Raw genomic sequence first — 27,378 nt, forward strand, 5'->3', positions numbered from 1 at the left:
CCACCAGCGTTCACTACACTTAGAAAAATTTCTAAGTGTAGTGGTTCTGGCTTTGTTGACATCATTGGACCTTAATTTTTTTAAAGAACGGGGGCAAGGTTACTGTTAATTCGGCTGGATACATTTGTATACTTGAAAACGGAACTTTTTATGACGAATCCCCTTAAAACGTGTTCACACAGTGTAAATATTTCTTAGATGCATATTTCAAGGATACATTATTTTACATTTCGGAAATGTTCCCTGGTCTTCCAGATCTTCCGACTTACCAGTGTGTGACTTTTTTTATTAGAGCGTTAAGAGATGCGTCTATAATTATAATCCGTGAAACTTGGGTAAACTTCCAAGAAATGGCTGCCCTGCAGAGATGTTAGTCCGTGTAATGGATATTTTTCACATACAACTAACATGGTGAATAATAAGCTTTGATTTTGTGTTAATACTCGTATATTAATTCAAAATTTGCAGAGTATGATTTCATTGAAAACCGTCCTTCTCCCCTTTGATATATATGAAAAGCCTCGTTAATATAAAGTCGAATGAGCAGAGAAGTATATAACTTGTCCTTCGGAGCAGCCGATCAAAGTTTCTGATTTGCAGCTCATGTGTTGTTATTGTGCACCAGTCAAAACATAAGAAAGTGAGAGATACGTGCAGTGACTACTATCAAAAATGTAGTGGTGATGATGTTATCATCTGGATATGATTGGGCAATAATAATCCTGAAAATCTTGGGAGCATTATAGGAAATCCCAACATGCATGAATATCTGAGATTCTAAGATTAGATAGATAGTTGAATATTTCTTCGAATGTTTTCTTGAATTATTTTGTATTAATTCTCAACTAAATTTTCTTTCAAATTATGTCTCACAAGGAAGTAATCATTAAAAATATTTACAGTGTGTACCGGAATCTCTATTGAGTATATATTAAGATATTAATTTTAAAAATGTCTTTCAATTTCAGTGTACAATTGCCGAATTTTCTTTGGTACGGTCTTGTTATTAAAAAGTTAAAGAGGGGGATAAAGAACTTTCTTTAGACGCGCAATGTTTGTAAAGTTTATCGGGCTGTCGGCGCACATTGGTTTTTATAGGAAAATTACACGAAGAATATTACACCTGCTACCAAAAGAAAGGGACGTATTCAGTTTCGGCAATTCCTTAGATCATTCTTACAAACATTTCTCATAACTCTCCTACTTCAATATAAATATAAGAATTGTGAAAATTTCTTGGAATATCTTTTTGAATTGTAAATCAAAATTCAATTTTAGGAGACTTAATATCACTGTTAATTACTACTGGTATATACATAGTAATTTCGATTTACAGTACTTAGATCAACATTTTAATCAACAAAATTCCTTAGAATACGCGTATTTTTCTGCGATAATCTCTCCACTTGTCTGATATTGCTTTCCACCAACCAAGTCATTTTTTTTTAAGTTTGGGAACTGAAAGTAATCGGAGAGGACTATAGCGGGTAGGCACATTGTCGTTATAAATGAAAACTTTTCTACAACAAGTGAGTTCTTAAATTAGACATCAGAACATGTCAGTAAATCAGCAGAATAGTGATCAGTTTTCATAGTTTCTCTTTTGTCAAAAACTCTGAACAATCAACGAAGATTACACCTTTCTAATCCCAAAATTCTAAATCCCTAAATGATATTGGTTGAAATCTTTGGAATCAATTGTTTCAATAGGCGCAACCATTCACTTTGATTCTGTGCGAATATATCCAAACATTTGTTTGATTTTTTAGTGCGAGAGAGCTTTAAATCAGCTTTAAGCAAACGCGTCACACACTTTGCGGATAGTTTATTCATATGTACGAAAGATAACAAATACAAATGATGGAGTTGTATTTGTTAGCCTTCAGAAAATGTCGGAGCAGTAGCATAAACTATGTAGGCTATCTTCAAAATTGGAAAGAATGTTGAGGATAATCACAGGGGTCAATATAAAATAATTTGTGAAAGAGGGTGCATTCATGAAGGTAATGAAGAATGAAGTAGCCAATGTAGCATGTATATTCAAGGCACAAGATAGGTGGAAATTCATGCACCGGACATTGGATATTGTTTGTTAGTGGTAGCATTCACAGTATCTTCGGCCCCAAAATGTGAATTGTGCGATTTACACTTAAATGACATCAAAGAAGAAGGAAGCATATTTCTTATCTATTCGACCTCTCAGGCCATATTGGGAAAATTGGGAAATATTAGGTTTTACCATCGCTTGGAAGCTTCCAAGTTGAGTATACAGTGAATCAACATCTGCCACGTCAATTTACACTGCACTAAAGAAACTTTTTTGCTTTTAAACAAATGTTTTTTCATTGCCCGATAATCCATAAATGGAAAAAAGGGTTTACTGAAATTCTATTTTTCCCGATATTTTCCCGATATTTCCCCCTACACAGGAGAAAATTGCAATTGATAAAAATTGATAAAAAAAGTTGGGTAGGGTAGCAGTTACGAAGTTGAAGAAAAGATTTTTTATGCAACATATACATTAAAATTAAATAAATTAACGAGTTACAGCATTTTTCCAAGTTACTAGTTAAACAGTATAATTTTATGCCGAATATTCACGGAACCCGGTGGATACATCAAAACGTAGTGAACACATACAACATCAGTAACCAATAGAAATTTTCTATTCAATTTTATATTATGTCCCATTTGCTGTTATTATTAATAAAGGATAAATATCCAACAGCAGTTAAGCATCTTCATGAATCAAGCTATAAATACCTACTATACTATCTAGCAGCCGGATTAAATAGGAATGTGATAACTTTGGCAACGTTGCAGTCTGTTGAAATAAGTCTCTACAAAGCATTACACCAACTGGTAATAAATTTGGAGAATTACCTCTCTAGTTATAAATGACCTTGGAAATTTAATTAAAAACTACTTCTAATACACTTTAAATTCTTCATTTTGTTATTTAAATTTGTAAAAGTTTAATGAATGAACATGAAATTACTATAGTGCAGTAATACAATTACAAAGATTTGATTAGCGTTTAATTTTCTATGAAACTGTAGCCTCAAACATAATATCCTGTAGAAAATTGCTGCGAATTACATTACAGAATATTTAAGTGACAAGTAGAGATGTTGAATGAAATTTTTGTTTGAAATCATTTAAGCTGGTTGCGGAAATTTGTTGATTATGCAGTTTTTAAGTGTTCAACATTCTTGAAATTAGTTTCTTAAAGGAGATGTGCAGGTGGTAATACTGACAATATTCCATTATAATTCAAATTTATAATCACTTTTTGTATCGACATCTGTTCAGGCGTAACTCACATTTAGGGAAAATTATCACGTACCAGGTGAAAAATCATCCATAATCGGTTTTCTAAAATCCACAGTTGTAAACAGAAACAGGAGAGAAAACTGGGAAAACAATACATCTTTAATATAAATGGAAATAATACTTCTCAACGCAGTAACGAGTTTTACTGGAAATGACAAGAGGCAAAGAAAGAAAATATGTTACAAAGAAAAAATATCAGCTTATTGTGAAAAAAACATTCAATCGACGGCATCGAAAATCCTTAAAAATCAGGTAAAACCCATTTTCAGTTTAAATGAAAATTGAAATGAAAAATATTTATGATTTCTACTAGAAATTGTTATAAAGAAAATTAGGATAAGGAAGCAAATAGAATTTTTTCTCAAAACTGTGCTAAAAATAGTATATTATTGGATTTAATGTGATAGGAAAGTTCATTTCGTTCGTTTCATGACGACACCTATGAGTCATGATAATATTTTTTTCTCGAAATAAAACATACATTTCTTTAAATGTGTCTTAACAATGAGGAAGAACAATAAAATATTTTAATTAAACACGTTATATTTTCAAGTTGTTCTATTTCCAATTTCGATTCATAAACTAAAATATCAGATTCTATATTACGAGGGCAGTTTGATAGTAAAGTGAATTTTTCAGATATTGAAAACACATTATATCGTTAGATTACGAAATGTTTCTGCTATCATCTGTCAACATTTTCCTTAAATCTACCAGACAGATTAGTTTCAATGTTCATATAAAGCAAACTGTTTTGTTGCTGGGTAAATATGTAGATAAAGAATTTCTAGTGCTAATTATACATTATTTGTTCAGAGGAACAAATTAAAGAAACTCGGGAGATGTTACGTGAAATACGTAAGTTTTCAGTCATATAGAATGATTTGTGAGAGGTTCCCTGCTTTTAAAAGTGACTATATGAACACGGATTATGTTGAACGTCAATGATAGTCATTTACTGCAAATACTCCAAAAATTGTTAATAAATTTCGTGTACTAAGCTATTGTCGAATAAAAATAATTATATACTTAAGTAAATATTTCAATAAAACGGGTATTCAATATTTTACATCAAAGGTAACATATGATCTGTAATGTGGGTGCTGCAAATGCTTGATACCAAGCAAAAACTCACTCACTTTGAAAATTCAAACGAATGAATTTTTTCGTCGATATGTCACCGTCAATAAAAATGGGTTCATATTATAATATAGTCCGAAAACCAAAATACAGTCGAAATCATGGGCCTAATTCGAAAATCGTGTTCCCAGAAACAACATAGCCACAGAGTTTGGGGATTACAAACGTCTAATCTTCATTGATTAGCTAGCTAGCTAATAAAAACAAAAAAAAGTAAAGTTCCACAATGTAGACAAACTATTTAATATTTATCTATGTTATAGTAATTTTCAAAACTACTGTTATTTCTAAAAAAGTAGAACAGACACTAAAGAATAAATTTTTACAAAAAAATCTATAAAAATTCTATTTGAAGTTCCAGATAGGAGATACTGAAGTATTAAGGTCAAATTATTGACATGGAAAAAATTCTATGAAATAGAACTGAAAATCTGATTTATTTACCGTCGTTTTTACTTAAAAAAAAAAGATGCAAATCAGTTCACATAACACTGTTTAAGAATAACTAGCTAGATAGCCGATTGATGCAGGAACTGATTCAACATTTATAGAATCACGTGCAGCAAGTGTATTTGTTCCAATTTTACTGAGGCAACATAATTACACATTTAATATATCAATGAAGAAGTTATTTCATTTCGTTTTTTTTTAAGCAATAAATAAAATATCCAAATCCATTTCACTTACATACAGACCACGAAAACAACAAGTTTTTACCTTGTTTCATGTATATTCAATTATTTCAACTAACACTTTCAGCGGAACAAGAGGTAATTTTGCTGATGCTGCATTCAAATACTTTTATTTCACGAATGGGTTGAAAAATGTTAGTTTTATCGACATTTGAAGAAAAAAAATTGAATGGGATCTATCCAGTTTCCTGAATTTTGCATAACTCTTGATTTCAAGATACAATAAGTACCATCACCATTACACCAAATATTTGAACAAAATGGATAACACAAATTTATTTGGAAAATTTATGTATTTATTATATGATAAGATGTCATCATTATTGTATATATAAATAATTGATAACGTCTTCTCATATTTATAATAGCACCGGAAATAGATTCATCACTGGTATTCAAATGATTCATTTTAAGTCGAATTACTCTACTATGACGAATAATCTTATTATTATTGAAAAAGCAATTCAGAAATGTCAAAAAAAATTCCAATGCGCTCAATTTAATAATTCTATTATTTTCTACACATATTACTCAATCGCTCTTAATATAGGTATAGGGGGAGGGTCTCATCCAGCGAAAAAATAAAAAATTACCAGCGTCCATAAAGCTTTTTCTCTCTCTCGGAAACAGTTATAATTTTGACATTTCATCAAATTTTTTCAGTAATTATATACCACAGAAGCCTACTAAATTAGTGAGAGATTGATCAAAGCACTTCTGTCTACCACATGCAACAAATTAAAAGTCTCCATGTTTCTATGTGTTTCGAAAGACAAATAAACAGCTTTTTGGTTATGATAACACCAAAATCAATGCACAAAATTGAAATACAGAAAACTATATGAAAAACAAAAGTAAACAGATCAACATGACTATGAAGGAGACACACCAAGTACCACAACAAAAGGCTAACTTCCTTGTCCACCGGAATAATTTTAACACCATATTTCCGAGACATATTTCCTACATGCAATTGTCTGGTTCAGCAATCCAAATAAAAATTAATCCAACGAAACGGTTTCAAGGCATCACCGAATATACCTAGATCATCACCAAAATTATACAATAATACAAAAAATTCCTATTTTGTCCTCAATAACCTAACTCCAGCAAATCGTGGATTGCCAATGACACAAAATAACATGTTCTTCGAGAGACAAATAACAAGAAATTCATGAGTGAAATTTAGTAACTCCATTTGAAGGCTCAATAGAACCAATTGCCCGAAGAGAGTGGAATAAATGAATGTGATGAATTTTTAACATTAATATCAGATATACAAATTTCAGAATCAAGACCTCGGAAAAAAGCTTCTCTATTATGCCTACACTAGCTATAACACGGAAGACTTTCTAATACAACGTAAATCAGAAATAAATATATGTAATTCTTACATGTAAAACATAAATATATAATGTAAATATGGAAATGGAATTAAAAATAATTATTTCTTCAACATTCGTCTCCGCCACCAGAAGGTTTCTGCTTTTGAAAATAAAAAAAATTCTGTGCTGTTTCTGAGGACTTCTAAAGATTGCCTGTTTATGTAGTTATTGACGTGACTACTAAAAGGAACCACACTTCTCGACAGAATACGTAACACGAACACATCAAGACAATTAAGAATATTGGATATTGTGAGAGATATCTACCATCTAGAACTACGTGCAAAACGTGTAAATGCTAATAAGGTCAGAGTCAAAAACCTGGAACTACTGGACAATCAACGCCACAATGGGCAGATGATTGAACAGATCCTATTCTTTTACACGACAAAGAAGGGGGTTTAGTCGTAAACTATCAAATATTTCTGTTTGTAATAATTTGACACCAGATGCCAGGAATTTTTCTTTCTAATTTCTCACTCTCCTCTGCGAATAATGGCGGAAACACATAACGGTTTTGTATTTTTAAGAAACATGTGAGAGACATGATATTACACGGTCGAGCATAAAATTGACGTCATTGTAATCTCAAGTTATTTCCAAATTTTTCAGATTACTTCGGTTGTTATAGACTGATTGTTGGGGCTATAAAAGGTGACCGCGATTAAGGCAAAATATCTCACGAAAATCACAGCAAAGAGACTAGGGACTGGTCTAGGAATAGACAGTTGGTGATGATATTTCACTAATCCTAGTGCCTCCGTTAACAGAACGATCACAGCAGTTTTTATTCTAAATAATTCGTGAAAATGAGCAAATATGCACACAATTAAATTGATAATGGAGGAATAAGTTCATATTATTGAAAGAGCTCCTCTGGCACTGATTTTTAATATATACGAGATTTTCGGATCAAATTTGGTACTACAATACTATTACCGTGCCCTTATAGCACTTTTTCATTCAAATGAAAATCTGCTAGTGATGGAATGAGTGAAAATTTTTTCATCAAGTTTTTGTGTCAGATCCTCATTCATGACACTAGGCCGCCAGATCGTTCTTCATTTATATATTCCTTCAATGAATAGCCTACACTATTTATAAACATTCCCAACATTCATTACACCTTCAACATAAACTTCAAGAAGCAGTCGGTGAAACATAATGGCGCTGTAGCGAAATACTGACAAACGGTGACCAACCTTGAACCGACGCCACTTGAAATGATGCGCTAAGGGGCCATCCATAAAGTACGTCACACGAATTTTAGGGCTTTTGAACCCCTCCCCCCGTCCTTGTCACAGGTTGTCACATTTTTATAACCCCCCCTCCTGATGTGACGGCACACATTTTTTAAATTTATGTATGTATTTAAAAATAATCGAGAGAAAACAGCTATTTTCATTTTTTACTTATTTTTATTAAATAATAATCTAATAAAATCAACATAAAGTCCAACATTTCATAAAAATTTTTAAATTTTCAATTCACATCCAAACTTTGCGTTTTAGTATTTTAAATTTTAACATGTGACGTCACAAAATTATTGACCCCCCCCATGCCCCTTGTCACACGATGTCACACTTCGGTGATACCCTCCCTCCCCATTAACGTGTGACGTGCTTTATGGATGGTCCCTAATACGGTGCGCACTAAGTCCTTACTTTAAAAATGATTCACATAAAATCCTCTCAAATTTGAATGGAATGGTGGAAGAATTTATTGTTTAGTTCACAGATGATTCTTAATAAACTTATATTCGAAGAATTGTATTTGCATACCTTAATAATTATAAATTTCAATCTTATTTATTCATATTTCAACGATTTAATATAGGAAACGAATCTATCTATATTTACTTTCGTCAACAACTCGATCAATGTCCATACAAAACCTTCACATAAAAAGTAATAAGCATCAACACACCTTGAAGTATAACCACAAGAAACACGTATTAGTTTGCTAATACAATTAGTATTACTAAATAATATTGCATATAGTATTTTTTGTTTGTTGTCAGAACGATTTTAATTTCAACCAATTCTAATAAGAATAATCTATTCTATGACTCTGAGAAAAAAGTCCAGTCATTTGCTTACTTATTTAAACGAATTAGTTTGCCAAATTAGGAAATATATGCACCAAGGCATTTCTAATCTACTATTCTATGAAAAAATTGTTTAGAAGAAACAAATCTGTATATATGACATAAAATTTTAAAGCGAACAAGGATCATATAAAAGTAGCATAAATTGTTACAGACGATTTATTAAAAAATATATATTTTTTTTAAATGAACATTAAGTACGTATAGGTTTAACACAATAACACATTAGTACGAAGTCCAATACTATTCAAGGCATATAAGGACAAATTTTTGTAGACGATATATCATATATCTTTAGGTAACAATGAGAGAGTATTATAAAAGTCAACGATGTTTGAAAAATGGGTTGGAAACACGAAAAATTTTATACTAATAATAGACAATAAAACTGGCGAACTCAGGCTACCATCTTATCATTATGAGGAGGAGAATATATAAGACTAACAGTAGCAAAACTAAATAGACTCATCGATGTTGCAGGTTTTCTGCGGTTTCCCTATACTATATATAGTCAAAATGACAACATATGTGACTAGTCCTCGAGATCCCACACGCAGACACATGCGAAACAACCCCATTAAAAACATCCCAGCCCAAGCCTCACAGAAGAAAAGGATTCTATATCAGGGCTATCTACAATGAACCTAATCCACCATTAGAAAATTCCTAGCTTAATAAAAACACTTGACCCCCGCTAGTAACTCTCTCTTTCACTCCAACTCTCTCGGATAAGTAGAATCTTGCAGATATTGGAAATAATTTTTTACAAACCACTGACTTTGTAAATGGGAAAATGTATAGATCACCTATAAAATGTTGGGTAAAATATGCGACAAATGGTTTTTTTAACTGTTATTTGAATAGAGAGTGAAAGTGATTAAGGAAAAAACCGCTAACCATTAAAAATAATGCTAATCAACCAAAAGATCAGATTTGTTCTCAATTTTAAATTTATTTCTAAAAATAAAACTATCCTCCGGTAAGATTGTAAAATTTTCATAATTGCTCCCTTGATGCTTATAAAATATTAATTACTCCACATATATTTCAACAATAGTATAATTTAACATGCAAATGGTTCTAAGAGAGGCGATCCTAGGATATGTCATACCCTTCGCCGCTACTATTTATGCTCTCTCCTGATTTTATTTTTGATAAAGCATTGAACGGTAGCTAGAAAGTGAACAGGGAAGTGATAAATAAAATCAGATTTACAGACTGCCTGGAAGATTTGTAGATACTGCTCGACAAACCTGTTGATGAAGGGGAATGGTGACTAAATATCAACATCAAATAGGATAGAGCGATTATTATCACAAAATGCCAATATACTCCCAGCATCATCTTAATATAGAGCGTTTAGAAAACTTAAATGGATAATAATTATATTTGCAGTGATGACATATTTAATATTTTTCTAGCATATTCAGTAACTTTTAGTTTTATGTACCGCAATCATGTCAATATCAATATAAGATCTATTTTTGTTTCACAAACTGCATTTGGAGTTCTCACTAGTTAAATTAACCGTCTTTATTATCGAACCAGTATTGATTATAATTTCTTCAAACAATTTGGTTAATAATTTGAAGTTTCAAGGTCCAAATTTGAATATCAACTAAGGTAGTAAGTATATATTCTATGTTTTAAATATTCAATAATTGATTATAATAAATGTTCCCAAATTCGGCAATTCTGAGATTACTAGTTGACATAATATATGAGAAAAATGATTATGGTGGAATAACTAAAACAAATTCCTAATAAATGTCATCATCAAACACTTAAATGATTTATCTGAGGTACATTAAAGGTGATAAACGGTATTATTGCGTGAGTTTTAGAACCAAAATAAACAATTTGATAAAAAATTAAAAATTAGTCATATGTACCAAGCTGTCTTTAAATAGCACATTAAGAAAAAATTACAAGGGTACGTAGAAAATGAAAAGTGATTATGCTGAAAGTGAGAATTCCATTTTTTCAGTTACATAATAGAACAATTTGTACATTCAAATATTTGGGAATAATAATTTTTACAAAGTAGAAGAAACAAAATGAATTTTATTCTCGGTACTGATATAATTAATGCAACTTAAATGATTCAACAAAATTCTAACCTAATCCTGTGACTTCTTTGATACATACAACAGTGAAAACAGCTTGACGTCATCTTGATTGATTTGCTATAGCGACATCTATAAACACATGAAAATATAAATGTAGCGAAATCAGCCTGAAGGTAATAGCTTGTTTGGGTACGTATTTTCTCAAAGTAGTGTCGTAAAAATAAGTGGATCATAGTATACACAACGTGTAGTAATTCAATTTTATAGTGAAACTTGGCGAAATCTCGGAAGATATTCGGAAGTGTACGCCAAAACCACGCGTGTTTGGATGCATGAAGAGGTTCAAAGAGGGGCGTTAGTAGAAGATGATCCACGAGGAGTTTCCGTACCAACAGAAATGTGAAACGTTTGTGCGAGCTCATTAGATCTGATCAGCACTTAACCATTCGTGCTTTGTCAGATAATTATGTTACACGATGATTTTAAAATGCGCAAAAGGTCTGAACCTCAACCAATAACAATTGCGAAAAGTGATCTACAGGATTTGTTTTACTAAATTTAGAAATAAGTCGGAAGTTAGATGTGACAGGTGAATAAAGTTAGAAACGGGTAAAAATGGGCGCAGAAGATGACAATTTTAATCGTGTTTTTACGATATCCCCGACATCTTTCATCACAAAAATGTTCTCGGCTGAAAAATTCTGACTATATCTACCTACGACTTTTTTCATTTCCTAAGATGAATTCAAACCTCAAAGGTTGTAATCATGTTTACGTCTAAGGTCAAATAAGTAGTAACTATGGTTTTTAACTGGTCAACTTCAGGTGAATAGAAACTATTATGGAACTCGATAATAAAATTTTCTAGTATCTGTTTTTTTACTGATACACTCCCGATAGTAATAACCGCGTATTAGCAGACAATAGAGAAAGCATGTGGTTAACATTAGAAATAAGGACTAGTACATTTTTTCAATTTTTTACAGATATCTACTACTTCTAAATAATTAATGCAAAAACTACACACTACAAAAATTTCTAATGAATTGTGATGGATTTCGGAGATTTAATTCACAACTTGGCAACGCTAATTCTTTTAAGGTACTACCACAAACGAGTCGATACAAGTTCCTGGAGTAGGTAAATTTTAATAGGAAAAAAACTGTATACTGTTCTCCAATGTGAAACTATGTAACAGTCTGAATATAATCACACAAAACTTTTATACTTTATACTCGGGCTAAATTCGTTATGGTATTAGCTGTATGAATACTTACAAAACCAAATCTGATTAATGATGAAACACTAGTTGCTGTCTCGGTATAGTTCTTATAATTCTCCCTACCACTATTACTGCTACATTATCGATACAAGCAGCACTTTCGTTTTATTCATTACAGATCCTGGATACAACCGGAAACAATTAAGGAGAGTTTATAATACTAGTCCTTTATGGTTCCCGGACAGATGTTCGTTTCAAAGCTTTGCTTGTATATCATCTGGTTGTGGAAAGTATAGAATTATGCAAATATATGAGTTAAATGGTATTTAAAATTATTCATTCCAAGGTAAATAGTAGAAAAAAATTACTCTAATACAATGTGATACTATTAATTCATGCATAGATACACATTCCATCACATTTTCATGTAACCAAGTCATGTTATGATTTATGAATTAAATATTTTTCTGACTTCAGTATTAGGCAAAAATATTACATAAATTTGTGTATTGGTTTGGCCACTCAATATATCAATCTTCTTGTCAACACTTGAAGTACAGCTAAAGCGTAATAAACCCCATATATTAAGCTTCAAAATACCCAGTATATTGTTTTGGGTCTTTGGTATAATAACATTTCTTAAATTTTACAGTTATTAATAGAGACCTAAAAAATAACAGCATTTTATGAAAATACACCAAGATTTTGAATCATATGCAACAATAAAGGTGTATTTAAACTATAAACTCGGTGTTTTAGCATAATATAATAGGAATTTTAAGCGTAAGTATCGAAATTTAAAATGTGTGATAAAAATTCCAATGATATGTATCTACCTGCTGGTTTTATTTACTGTAAATCCTACTGTTTTATTTAGTTTGTAATCACTTCACACATCAACGAGCTCATCAGCAACGCAGTAAAACCTATTGATACACAACACATGCGAAAGCACATAATTTTTTACACAATCAAAACCTTTTTTTAACGAATCCCCTGCTTTTCGAGTTTCAGTTATGTTCTTTTCGTTTCAACCGGCAACGCTGTTCTCGAGAGGCGATCGAACATTGAACGAAAGAAGTCTTACTCCGAATAAATGAACAGTGGGTAAAACAGAATCGTCTGCGCGCAACTCAACACAAATTTGTACACACAATCTTGCAACATCCTTCCACGACCGTCCGTGAGATACTGGTACCGTACCGCTATCGGCAGGCTACTAAACGCTCGTAGAAATTCTAGTTGGGCTGGAATTTTTGTTACTTCTCTGAACGTAAATAAGACGAGGTTAGGTTGACATTTTGTGTGGACAATAACCTTTTTATGAATGGGAGCAACTATGAACTGATTAAGTGATTTTTGCATTAAAATTTTACAATTATTGATTTTCTTTAAAATTCTAATTTCCTCCTAAAGTGTGACTATGACTGAATTTATAATAAAATAGTATTATTAAAAATTGATTTTCAAGAGTTTACAGTTGTATTGATTTAAAGAAAAAGTATGACAACTAAATAATAGCGAAATAATAAACAATATTAATAATTGATTGTTAAATAACAGATTTTTCTCATTTAAAAAAAGTACATTGAATAAAAAAAGTGATGGAATGTTTCAGTATTAAACTCTTTATAGAAAATCCCACAAAACTAATTAAACAGCCATCTCCAGGATAAAAAACTTTGTTTAATTTTCACAAAAGTTAAATATTTGTATGAAACCAAATATTCGTTCAGAACGTCAATTTCACATATGGCTAGTTAGCTTTTCTCTAATTTTATTCAAACAATTCAAATCCTAATTGTTAAGCATCGAGATATACCGTCCCTATTTACTATTATTCTTGAAGCGTTAGGTAATTGATGTTACCTACGAAGGAAGTTGTCGAAGACTGTGATTGTCAGGAAACTATCAAATATACCTTTTTGTTGTTATTATTTTACGTGAAGCAAGGTATGCAAATGGAGGAGCTGCAAAAAAATCTACTAATATATCTCTGTAAAAACTTTGTTTGAGGAGTGAAGAAATTATTTGTAAAAACATCTTATATCATATTTAGTCAATAACTTTCTCTACTCCAAATTAGTAAAGGTCAAAAGTAGAACTCAACAGTTTTCAACATGCACGTGATGAGATCTCAAGATACACGTGATTTGTCATAAGAAAATTTGGTGGCTCAGTCAAAATGAATCTAATTGTTATTACGTAAACTTAAAGAAACATTTTGAATTCAGAACGAGATGCCTCAAAATGTAGGCTATACATTGAACAATATATTCTGCACTAGAAGATTCTTGTACCTGGAATATTATCTTAATTTTATCTATGAATATGTCTATCACTAAAGAAAATGTAAAACCAGTTCATTTTATTCCGCGACATTTCACAGAAGTCAAAAAATAAAACTTCAAAGTTATGAATCTTTTTTTAAATAGGAAGCTAGGATATTGTACACTATTTGATTGTTTTTATGCTTTAGAAAAATAATTTAATTAGGAGAAAATTAATAGAAATAGAAATAAACTTAATTTTAGCAATAACTAAAGAGAATATTAAACCAAAACTATTTCTTACAGGAAATGTTTTCGATCATCTTCGAAGTTATACGTTCTATTAAATCTTCTGAATTCTAAATAGTCTGGTCGGTTAACGGTTATTTTTTTGAGGCACTGGGTGGGGGAATTTTTCCGATCTCAATAACGATAGTTTTTACGTTTAATGTACCAATTACCCAAAACATTGCCTCGCCTGAAAATACTACATTATTAAGAAAATTTGGATTATCAATGTCATTGTCTTCCAATGACATAGCTAGAATCTATACGGGATGTGAAAAAAATGTAATTATCGACAATTTTTTCGCAAGCATTTCTCTTGCGAAAACACTCTTAGCAAAATAAACTACATGCTTTTAAACAGAATTATATCGTTCCGATACTTGCACATTACGCTTTGCAAAGCTAAGCCAAACGAAAAAGTTCTGATTCTCAGCTCAATGTATGATTCCGTGGAAATCAAAGGAAACGATAGCCATATACCATAGAAAATTAGCTTATACAATAGCATTTAATTTAGCCTAGATGTAATAGACTAAATAGCTAGAAATTATAGGTAAAATTAAAGTCTGGAAGATAGTCCCATTGCAAATATTATATATAACTTGGACTTAGCTGCTTGGATCTAATATAAAGAAAACTACAGGCAAAAAGATAACAAGTCAAACATTTTTATTGGTAATAGAACCTGCCTCCGTATAAGAACAACAGCAAGCAAAAGATTTCTGATTATATTTTTTTTTTTCCATTATGTACAGTTTTGCGAAATTCTGATCGTCTGTCTGATTGATGAAAGGTAAGGAAATGTATACGAAAATGTCGGTAAGAATAGTGTTAACGGTGCCATCTAGACAAAATGTGGCATCATCTGAAAAGACTACATTTCTAGTAAAATACGGATTAAATTTATTTGTGTGAATTCATACTTTTTCGTGAATTTTTTCACTGATATACTTAATAGAAGTGAACTTGTGATTCAGCTTAATGAAAACTGTCGATATTGCAAGACTAGATAGCTGAAAATAAATTACATTGTGTTAATGATTACTTACGTCTGACAATAATCTATGAAGCCTTGCTAAATTGACTGTTCATTAATCTTTCTATTGACTTATGCAATTCATTAATTGTTATTAGTTTTATTTCCAATATGAAATGGAAAATTAATGTCAAACTAGATATAAAGGTCTTGGTTCTCGCCGCGACAGAGACTGGAGACCAATACGGGAGACGAAAACTCTTGTCCTTAGGCTTTGTATGAGAGGTAGTCAGACTGCGAGACTTATGCAACAGGCAGAGACCCTAGACGGTCTCCAATCTGCACAAATTGTGTCGCATGTCTCGCTCGAAAATCATGTAAAAAATTTGAAAATTAGGTCATTTTCTGACGAAGATACGGAAAAATTAATTGACATCATGAAACATTTCCAGAAGCTAACGATAATTCGCAGAGACCTTTAGAATTAGATGTGGTTAGGTTAGGTTAGGACAAGGACCTTATACAACATTAGATAAAGAAAAAATATCTACTTCGGATAAACAAGTAAAAAGGATTGCCAAGTTAGAAAAGCAAAAACTAAAATTTTTGCAAGAAAGACATGAAAGCAGACACAAGTTTTCACAAGTAACCAGGAATCAATTGACACGATATCATCGTTTAAAAAAAACGTTGAGGTGTTTCTTAGAAAATTTACAAAACCTGTTATTGTTTTTTGGCGCTATTCTGTTTCTTTCTTTGGTATCTGATGACTATCAGATCTCATAGAAATTTCCAGAGAAAGCCAGATTTAACTTTACTAGGTTGTCTAAATAATGCAGTGGTGAATTTTAAGGCGGCAATTACTTAAACTGCATATTTTTCAACAAGTTTGTCCTATACTACTGTTCAGAAAAGCGGTGGAGCCCGGTCCAGCTCATCAGCATGCTATTATAGCCGCTTTAGTGAATTAAATAACTCATTAAGATTAAGTTGGGTTTCAAGTTCAGAAAAAATGGTTACAAAAAATCAAACTCTTTGATGATTTGAGGATTTTGCCAAAAGCGGATACAATTTTTTGTACATTAAGATGTTCTACTATTCGAGAGCCTGGTCAATCTAAAATATGTTAAAAAGTGTGACCATTGGGTAAAAATTTGTTCCAAGACTTCTTGACTTCTATTTTGAATAGAATTAAAAGAAAAGATTGAGAATTCTCAATAGAAAACTTTTTCTTAATTATGACCAGCCAGCCAGCTTAGTAGGTCTAACTAGGTCTACCCGAAAGTTAGAGAAAATGTTATAAATCGCACTCCATACTTTTGTAATAGTGACATTAACTTTCTCATCAGTAATTTTATCCTTACCCCAAAAATTGTTATTGACTTTTTAGTTTGATTATTGCTTAAGGTGATTTTTTAGTTTTTTTGAACTATAATTCACTTTTTACTTTTTACTATAACTTTAGAAACGTGTTTTTCAGTGTTTTAGAATTATATTTCATTTTTGCTTTATAGATCAATTTGCTATTTTGAACCCATTTTAATATGCAAGATGTGTTGATGGTCGCATCTCGATTTTGTAATCTGGGATTGAATGCTTACGTATTTCGACTACTAGCTCTATCTTTCTTACTTCCAGGCACTCTCATGCAAAGGATACAAAAAGAAATGTATGAATCCTGGCTAATCTAATCAGGGTAATCAGATATTTTAATCGAATCATTGCATTGTCGTTAGTATTTAATAAATGTGCAAGGTTTGAATTAAGTCGTTGAATTATCTCGCTCAAAATACGGCAGAATTGGGACCATAAGTCAGTTAAATACATACAAGTGAAACTAATCAAAGTGTGTTGAAAAAATCTGAAAGTATTTGTACGCTACTCAAATAATACGTATTTATAATATTGTACTTGAACAAATGTCTGAATTATCATGACAGTAGAATTATTCCGTCGTTATTTTATAACTATACCTCGTACATATCGTCTACGTACTAGTAACGGTAGTGCTTGTGAATAGAAAATTAGGACTTCAATTCTGTACGTGACTTAAAATATTTATATTAATATAAATATACATTCAAAATATTTCAGATATTTATTTGATCCAATTATGTATACTAAAAGAATCTCGTTATCTAATCCAACGTTATTTAGCATCACGATGTATAAATATTTATCGCATTTCATAAAATAATTGTGTGTAAGGAAGTTGGTTATTCAACTAACAACCGTCTAACCAAAATTTCTCGTTTTCGTAAGAAAGAATTTCATTGTTTCAAGGTAGCGTATCCCCGTTAAATGTCAGCGGTATACATAACTTGCTATGATCCTACGCGTTTTCCTTGAAATTAAGGAATATAATCAACACAAGTTAGCATATGAACAATGTTTCACGAATACGAGGGTAATATTTCATAAAATTGATAGCAAATTTTAAAAAGAAGATGGTATGAGCATGAAAAGTAACTATGACTACGAACTTTAGAACTGATTGATATCGTTGGAAGAGAAGAGAAATGATAAAATCAACACACGATACAAAGTTGCAATTGTTAATCAAACGAGAATTGTGAAATCATGCGATAATTCAGGAGGGTATCAACTGGTGAAATGAGAAGATACGACAGACAGCTGGGGAAATATTAGCGAAGAAGTAGAAATTGTGGATGTATCTAGTGACAATTCGTGTTGATATATTTGAGGTCAAGGAATGATAACTGGGATGAAAATTATGGGGATATCAATTGAAAATTAGTGGACCACTATTGTTAATCCGATTTTGAAGATTTAAAACTAAGACAGGAAATAGACAACACATTAAATAATACACAGCCAACATTCAGATGTAATAGATCAACGTAAGATTGCATATTCACTTTGAAACAAATGAGAGAAAAAATAACACACACAGACAATGGGATTTATGTTGCAGCAGTTGATTTAGAGGTAGCCTTAGATAGTATGAACAGGGGAAAATTATGGAAATTAATGAGGAATAAAAAAGTTAGGAAGCAATTGTAAACACAGTTCAGAATCTATACGAAACAACAGAGATTGTGGTACGAGTTATTATTGCTTTTAACCATGAAGAAAATAGCTAAAGAAGTAAAAAAAGAAGGGGAGGAGACAACACACATAGGATACCAGAGACAGATACCAATCTACATAAACGCACTAATGTATGCGTACGACCTATTTATATACACAAAAAAAGAGCTACAGAACAGAATAGTGTAGTGGAGTAATTAAATGAAGAAATATGATGAAATGAAGAGAAACATATAAAATACATACAGAATGAAAATATCAAACAAACCAAGAGAAATAATAAGACAATATCTACATATGCAGCCCTCTACAGAGTATTTTTTAACAAAACTGAGATAACAAAACGTACAAAAATGAGAATCTATGAATCAGTACCACTGTTGATCTATGGTTGCGAATCCTGGCTGCTAATCAACAAATTGAAGCAGAAAATAACAACGTACGGAAGGAAAATACTGAAACAAATAGGAGGATGAAGAGACTAGACAAAATAAGGAAAGACACAATTAAAATTAAACATAGTGGTGAAGTGGAAAAAATTAAACAACAAAGTTAAATCACTGAAACTATCGTAAAGTATTATGAAATAGAGCCATTCATGAATGTTTGCAAACATTTCCAAAAGATTATTCCCACAGGAATTTGTTGAAAAATATGCTTTCTCGATTGTTATTTCAAATTCACGTCCTAACACTTGCGAGTGTCTGCTTACCACCAATAACATCAGATGCAATAGTGGTGTGTGGTGCCTCAGTGCAGTGTTGTTGGGTCATATCAATAGATTGTCAGTAGGTAGGTTGGTCACATAACGTTACCGGTAAAGATAGATTTTTTTACTGTAAAATCAACAAATAAACAAAAAGAGAATAGTCTATTTAAAGATAGTTGGAATAGTGCTAGGCTACTCGGTTTGATAAACCTGGTTTACACTGTTTCTAACTGGCATTCATCTCATTTAAATATCATTTCTCCTGTCTTTTGTGAACCAAGTTTACCCGAATGTACATAAACTAGTCGCTTTCGGCTAGTTTCTTATTAGGATGGAAACACAGGAACAGTTGACCGATTAGTCGATTATTAAATATTGTTTTGTGTGTGTGTGTGTGTGTGTGTGTGTGTGTGTGTGTGTGTGTGTGTGTGTGTGTGTGTGTGTGTGTGTGTGTGTGTAAGAGAGAGAGAGAGAGAGAGAAGAGAGAGAGTAACATTGTTACTATTTGTAGACAAAAGCTTGTAAAAACTAAAAACAACATAAAAATAAATAAATAAAGATACAAGCAAAATAAAATTTCATTATACAGAAGAAAACCATGAGTAACATTGTGGTTTTCTTTTGTTTGTTTAATGTTTTGTGGATTGTTTAATAGAAAATTCTTTAATATTTCACTTGTTAATTTATTAATTCATCTAATATGATTGTTGACCAGTGTTATTTTTTGTGTGGGTGATATTGTCAAAGATGTCGGGCGCGGAACGTAGATAAAAGTCCGTAGTTAGGGAAACTCTTGAATTGCTAGTAGAGGGTTATTTCGGTTTCAACGAACTTCTAACTAGTATTTTGGAAAAAAGGTGGATTTGCCTATCACTACTTAGCATATATAAGAATATATACATAAAAAGGGAGAACACTTTGTAGGAACTCAAAGTCTTCTAACTGGCACTAAACTATCAAAAAGTGAGGCGAACAAATTCGCAGTTTGTAAAGCCATTTTGAAGAGTCATTCGGCGCTTTAGAAAATTCGGTATATTGGATCTTAATCCATGCTTAAATTTTTATTTAGTCGAAGCAATTGATGATGTTATTGGCCTTGCCTGTGGTTATGTAAACATGAGAACTTTTCTAATCGAATAAAACGATGTTCAATAATTGATATTCTCCATTAAATACCCAGGTTACTTACATCTAACACATATTTGTATCATATTGAATACTTGTCAAAGTCATATATGTTGTTACAATTAGCGACACAGAAGTAGTCTTGTTAGGTATGTTGAATAGGGAAAATAAAGTTCTTCCTTTATTGGAATTTTCAAGGCAAATGTGCCGATCATAAAACAAACTAACTCATAAATGAGACTTCATAGCTTAATATTAACTAGTGTTCGTTGAAAAACATAAAACACTTAACAAGTACAACAACAAACAATGTGGACATTCAAACGACCCGAGAATCATAGAGTTCGGTCAAATTAGACGAAAAAATAAGGGTAATGATAAATAAAGTTACAACATACTGAAAAATCAGTAGAATTGTTAAAAATATAATAATAAATGGAATTTTTAAATTACCCACCTTTACCATGCATGAAAAATAGTTTATTCAAGATCAAAGGTCAAAAAAGTTTTTATTTAAATTTACTTGCACTCAGAATGAAGATGAAGACGAGGAAGAACAAGAACAAGAAGAACCAGAAGAAGGACAAGAAGAATTGGAAGGTTGGGAATCGGATGAATCAATGATTATTCAGACTAAGAGAACTTTTACAATTTTTTGAATCGTAATATCCCAGAAAGGTGGCTGCTAGGAGAATAGTACTAATACATTTTTTATAACTTTATGATTAACAATTTTTGGCTGAAGTATTTTTATGATAAAAACCGTTTTGCTGAAAATCGCGAAAAACTCATGTTTTGTAACACCGAATGTCTAAATTCACCGGACTAAGGTATACCATAAAATACTTGAATAACGAATTTTTCAGTAAAATTCATTATAATATTATAATATAACATTTCATACACATTTCTTGTAATTTTTATGTCTATACAGATAATTTGATATCTACTCTAATTCACTGGAGTTTTATGTCCAAGTAGGTACATTATTAGATCTTAAATCAAATATTCTTGGGCCAATAATAACCCAATTCAACTTAGCTCTTTGGAGTTAGCAAATACAAAATGAAATTTTCAAATATTTCAGTTTGTTTCACGACATTACGACGACTATTTAGACGCTATTAGGTAATTGTATACGCGGCGTCTCAGTCGGCGTTTAGCCATCACAACGGAAAAATTTCCACATTGCCCTTTCATCAATATTCAAATTTTAAATGGGCCCCGCAATTGAAAATCCCATCTGTTGCTAGAGGCGCGCTTTAATACGATTTTTGAGACGCAAAAAAATGAAGCATACGAAAAATTTCCGAAAAGGGTACATAAAACAACATAATGTATAAAAATTGTAATCACTTCAAATATTAGTAAAAATCATCGTTTTATAACATAGCTTTTGCTTTTCACAATATATCAGAGTTTCCTTTTTGAAATTATCAAGGAAAAACTACGCTATCACAAAATTGCTCATATATAAGCATATATAACAACATTCCTGGTCTAGAACCGATATGGTGATTTACTGCTGAATCGAATCGTAACTGCTAACGAGATATAGGTCAATTGCGAGAAAAAATTACAATCCTATAAACATAAAAGTTTTCACAATAATCCAAGAAAATGATTTGATACATCCGCATGGAAAGTTAAGAGATCTGTCTTTTGGGATATACAACGATTTTCGAACGTGGTGCAACAAATAAAATCTGCATTGTGTAATTTTGTGTGGAGACTTTAAGAGAGCAGGACGATAAGGAGCAGGGGTACCAGTCACTGAATGGCGAATATCGAATGCGAGAAAATTCTATGACGAAGAAATAACAAGAACTCAATCTGTTTCCGGTTTACTTTTTATTAATTTTGGACTTTCTGAATAGCCCTCGTAAAATGAGGAAGCTGAATGTAAAAACGGGAGTTGAGATCTGACTGAAGGCCTAAAATAAAATATAAATAAATGAGTCGGTACCGGACGAAAACCTCGACGTCAAAAACAGATGAAAATGTACAAACTCATTCTTTCATAAAAGCAATTGGCTTTTCAAGAGCTTAGTGAAGAATGAGATCTTAAAAATGCTCTGGACTATAAGTAGTTTCTGATTCACGTTTTTTTGGCCGAAAAGGTCTCTCTGTGAATTAGAGGTTTTATTTAATGGTGACGTAAATTTTTTTAAAGCACTATTATCTGTATATATAAGTAATTTAAAAATAATTTACATCAAACATTTTGCTTTTGTTTGTATTAACCGTACCCTATGGTATTTCTACTAACGAAAAGAATTTTAGTCCAATAAAAAATATTATAAATGTCTGATCAGGGGATTGATAATTTAATGCTATTCAAGTGTGAAGCTGATATGGCGTTAAAATTAGATTAATGTTGCATAGTTGCTAAATGGGAAACTCTAAAACACAGCGTATAATTGTAAAATAAAGTATTAAGTCTTAAATAAAAATATAAAAAAGTTAAAATGTTTCTATTTCAATCATTACTTTTAAGTATAGTTCTGGATAACAAAAAGATTAAGTTATGTAAATCAAAAATAAAGTTATGAATTGTTTATATGTCTCATGCCTCATGGCACCACTGAAGCCAGAGAAAGGACCGCTAAATATAACAAATAAAGAACAAACTAGACATTCTTGGATTTTGGATTAATTTTTTTACCAGACAACGTGTTGAACAACTCCCCGATAATAGTGTACATCTATGGATTCTTTAATCTATGATCTTGTGTATTTATTGATTTTTGTAATAAGGCATTTATTTATTACTATACACATTTTCTATTTGTATTTTGTACAAAATTTACGAATGTATCACACTAAATACTAAACAAAGCAACTTTCAGAACAAAGTTTAATGATGGTGATATTTTCTAATTTCTTAATCTAAAATATTGTAGCCTATCTCTTTAAAGTCGAAAAATTAAAGCATATGGATTAACTATATTTACCCAGGGTGGTATGTATACCTGTGTAAGTTTAGGTCAAGATAAACTTTTTGAAATATCCATTAAACAGGCATACTACTTAACGGATTACAATTTGCAATTAGACAAACCCCCTGTGGAACTTTCCATTAAACTGTCTCCCAAACAAAACATTTTCATTGGGAACGTTTCTTTACAAACATTTAGTGGTGTTTAACAACATAATATTAAAGGGGCGGTTTTACGCCTGTTGTGTTAACTAATTCAGCTTAATAACTTATTTCTATTCTCAAGCATAAGAGTGTTTTTGGATACACGTTTTGTTTTACAGCATAACACGAGAAAAATAACGTACCAAACAAGGTTATTGTAGCAAAAAATCTGTTTTGCTATTTCCATAAATATAGCTAAATATAGAAAAAATTCATCACTAATTTAACTTTGAACTGCCTTGATCCTATGAAATCCTCAATTTGTTCCTATTTCATTTCTATTTGACATTAAATTTCTATAGTGAATATACAATTTAATTGATTTTAGTTCTAATTTTGTTAAATCATGAACTTCTACTGATAAAAATATGGCATTGTAATTCAGTAGAATTTAGGGCAGCGGAGTAGTGGGCGGCAATAAAGAATAAAAACTTCATATATATAAATATAATGAATATATCGGGTGTATACTTAAATTTTCACCTCATTAACCTGCTTATAACTTCCAAAGAGCTGAAGGTAAGAGAGTGTAATTTTTTCTAAAATGTTTCATTTTTCCAAAAGGTATAAAGAACATTGTGTCATACTGGTTATAGAGGTAAAATAATAATTTTAATATAAAAACTCAGTAATGCTACTTCTTACAAATCCAAATCCTAATTGCAGTCTGAAGATGAACAGTTGCAGTACTTATTATTCTTTGAATTTAGCCAATTTTGATATTTTTTTAACCACTTAGTTGTGGGAAATTGTTCTAAAAGTCTCGACTGATAACTTGTTCGACCCGTTCTTTAAAAACATCAACATTCATGTCCTCGAGGTAGTCACCAGAATGAATAGATTCAAAAGTTAGGTAAGTTGGAATTTTTGGAACCGTTGGTGATATTCATACTGAACATTCTGTTTACACTACCATTACGCTAAGCCTCACGATTACATTTTTCTGACGCGCGTTTCGATAACCAACTTATCGTCTTCAGAGACTGAATGTAAATTAAAACCTATTAACTTGCTTTTCTGTTTTTTGACCAATAAACCGAAAATTCGAGTATTGCCGATCACGCTGCCACTCATAATCATGACATAAATATTGATAATGTAAAATTGATAAAAATTGTATCCAATAATAAATTGTTGGATGCATTTGAAAGCATTGAAATTGCTAAATGTAAAAAAGGCTTAAATAGGGACAAAGGCCCAATTCCTTATATCCCCCTCTATAGTTTAGTAGTAAAAAGATTCCCGCCAAGTAGGTTTTCCTCTGGAATTTAATTTCGTGGGAGGAGGTTTATTGGTGGGAAAAGTTAGTAAAAAACAGGTAAGTCAAGTTAATGTCTCTGAAGATGATAAGTTATCGAAACGCGCGTCAGACAATGTAATTGGGAGTGTTGGCGTAATGTTACATTCTGTTTGCAAAATAGCTATTCAACAAAAAGCAGTCGAGCCAAATAGAAATAATAGGTTGTCGGTTTCATTTGAACCAGTAAAGTTCTTGAATCCTATTATAGCAGTTTCAAATCACAATTGTATCTATTGTATCTATAGATTATTAAATGTTTTGGAAGCTATACAAATTCAAACTTATATAGAATTAAATAGTATCCACATTCCTGTTACAATATAATAACAGACATTAATATACTACTAATTCATTAATATGTACAAAAATAAATGTAAACGTACGCTAGCTTTTGTGTGAGGTCAATTGAATTCACTAGAAAAAACTGTAATTAGAATAATTATAATTGAAATTTTGAAATATCTTAATTTATTTTCAGTACTCAATTAACTTTCGAAATTTAAATTTGTTAGTTATCAATTGTGTTCTTGTATAGTCTTATATTTTTCTGATAATAAATAGGATCTTAATCTCTGATATCCCCGCCGAACTGACCCAAGTCGTTTGTGCCTTGTGATTAAAACCACCTAAAGTTAAAAGTGATCGCGCCAAAATGACGCATCCCTATTTGAGTAGGTCAAATTATAAGGACAAATAAATAAATTAATGTCCAGCATTGCGCATTCTCCAACCTATATCTGAAAAACGGTTGAATGTATGTATAAAATGATCCGATCTTGTGGCCTTTGACTTGGAATATCTTGAGATACAGACAAGGGGTTTTATGAATGCTGGTTTATAAGAGTTTTCAGCTTATTTTCTCTCATTACAATTTAATTTAACCCTATATGACGGACTATGTGAACTTCAGTTCTAATGAAATAATTAAATTGTTAAAAGAATGAATAAATCAGCATGTGAAACAACTTCATATTTAATGCACAAATCATATCGTTTTTGTACATTTCTGATATATCCGAATAAAGAAGCTGTATTTCTAGTATCGCTTCGGTAATTTTCTCTCTTTTAAATACTGAATTGTTGATGGAGAGTTATCTCGAAAAAGCCATAGTTTCATCATACCCCAAACAGTATATCCAATTATATTAAATCCGGAGAATGGGATCGGTGAAACGTGATATCACATTGTATGTAAAAGTCTGGTTTGGCTTCTACTATATAGCCGCTGGAAACTTATGGTACACCTATTTACGTAATTAACAAAATGAAAATTAAATTTGTAGTTGTCACTGATGAAACTATCACATTGAAAATCAAAGAATAAAGCCTTTTTGTAACACTCGTTTTCAATAGTTTGAATTGTTGGGTCGTCTAAATAATGTACAATGTCTTTGTGAAACATTCCATTATTATTATAATAATATCTTGTTGATAATACTTTGCAGCAAATCTCTGTCACTTCAAAATATAATTTCGTGATTTTCGCCTGCAACCATTTTTTATAAAATTATTTGATGCTTTCTCATTGAGATGCTTCAAAAATAGCTGTCCATTGCGACCCATTCGTTGTCTGTATTATTTACGTATTTATATTTGTACTTATAACAGGGCTTCATGTCAAATGAGAGTGACAATAGGAGAAAATGCTAATACAAGTTTATCAATATACCGTGAAAAACATTTAGTGGAATTAATAATGATTTTTAACAACAATTGTAATGAATAAACAAAAACCTCAAAACGGTTCAACCCAATTTAATAGGTGCGCAAATGGATAGTGGTTATATAGAACGAATGAATAAGGAAAAAGTACCTAAAAAGATGATATGAAGTAGAACTGGAGGAACAAAGTTCAAGAGGTAATGGAGAATGAAATAAATCAAGTCATTATTTCATAGAATATCAATCGGAGTTGAGTCTTATTTTGTTCAAGTAAAAGATATTTTATTTGATCATCCCTTCAAATCTTCTAAATATGGAGACTGTTTTATAAACAATTTTAGTTGTCAATGGAATGTAATTTTCCAAATTATCAAATTCAGTACCGTTTTGAAATTCTGCGCCTGCATAGTTGTGATCGTGTTCCGCGCATGCACTTCTAACGATTTGTTGGAAATCAATTAAAAATAGTTTTCACTAAGTCTTCGGTTAAAGCTTTCACTTTTCTTTGACGGCCAGACAAAGATGGCGATTATTTTTAAAATAGATTGGCAATAAAACATGTATAGCCTATTTCACACCATCAAAACAACAGTCTATGGAATGACAACGTCGCCCAAGTCAAGTTTAAATAAACATTGTTAGTGGATATTCCGCCTTGTTGTTCAAAATAAAAGGCGTAGAATGCTGAGTAAAGGCAACATTTTGACGATAATGCGCGTTCACATGTGGCCGATTTACCCCTAGATCTGATTTGGACACAGTTAGACGCAGAGTACAAAGTTTTTTCCCTATTCAACGCACAAAATACAAAAATTACAATAACCTATATATAGACTTAGTATAATACTGTCACAATAAATAATAGTATTTTATTATATTTTTTGGTAGAAGTTGGTAGTGTTGAGGA

General features: G+C 31.4%; 1 protein-coding gene across 5 annotated transcripts in view; it reads right to left on the minus strand.

Moving 5' to 3' along the window:
• Positions 1–27,378, minus strand: part of LOC130901278 (plexin-A4) — a 267,727-nt gene that overhangs the window by 106,949 nt on the left and 133,400 nt on the right. The window contains exon 1 of one of the 5 annotated variants that reach the window (XM_057812504.1): positions 12,785–13,155. The exons of 3 other annotated variants lie outside the window; for them this stretch is intronic. The gene's annotated coding sequence lies outside the window, so the exon portion shown is untranslated. Of the gene's footprint in view, positions 1–12,784; positions 13,156–27,378 lie in introns of those variants that run through there. One more of the 5 variants, XM_057812530.1, reaches the window with a different exon arrangement.

Source organism: Diorhabda carinulata, chromosome 1 (genome assembly GCF_026250575.1).
Source record: "Diorhabda carinulata isolate Delta chromosome 1, icDioCari1.1, whole genome shotgun sequence".
NCBI lineage: Eukaryota > Metazoa > Arthropoda > Insecta > Coleoptera > Chrysomelidae > Diorhabda > Diorhabda carinulata.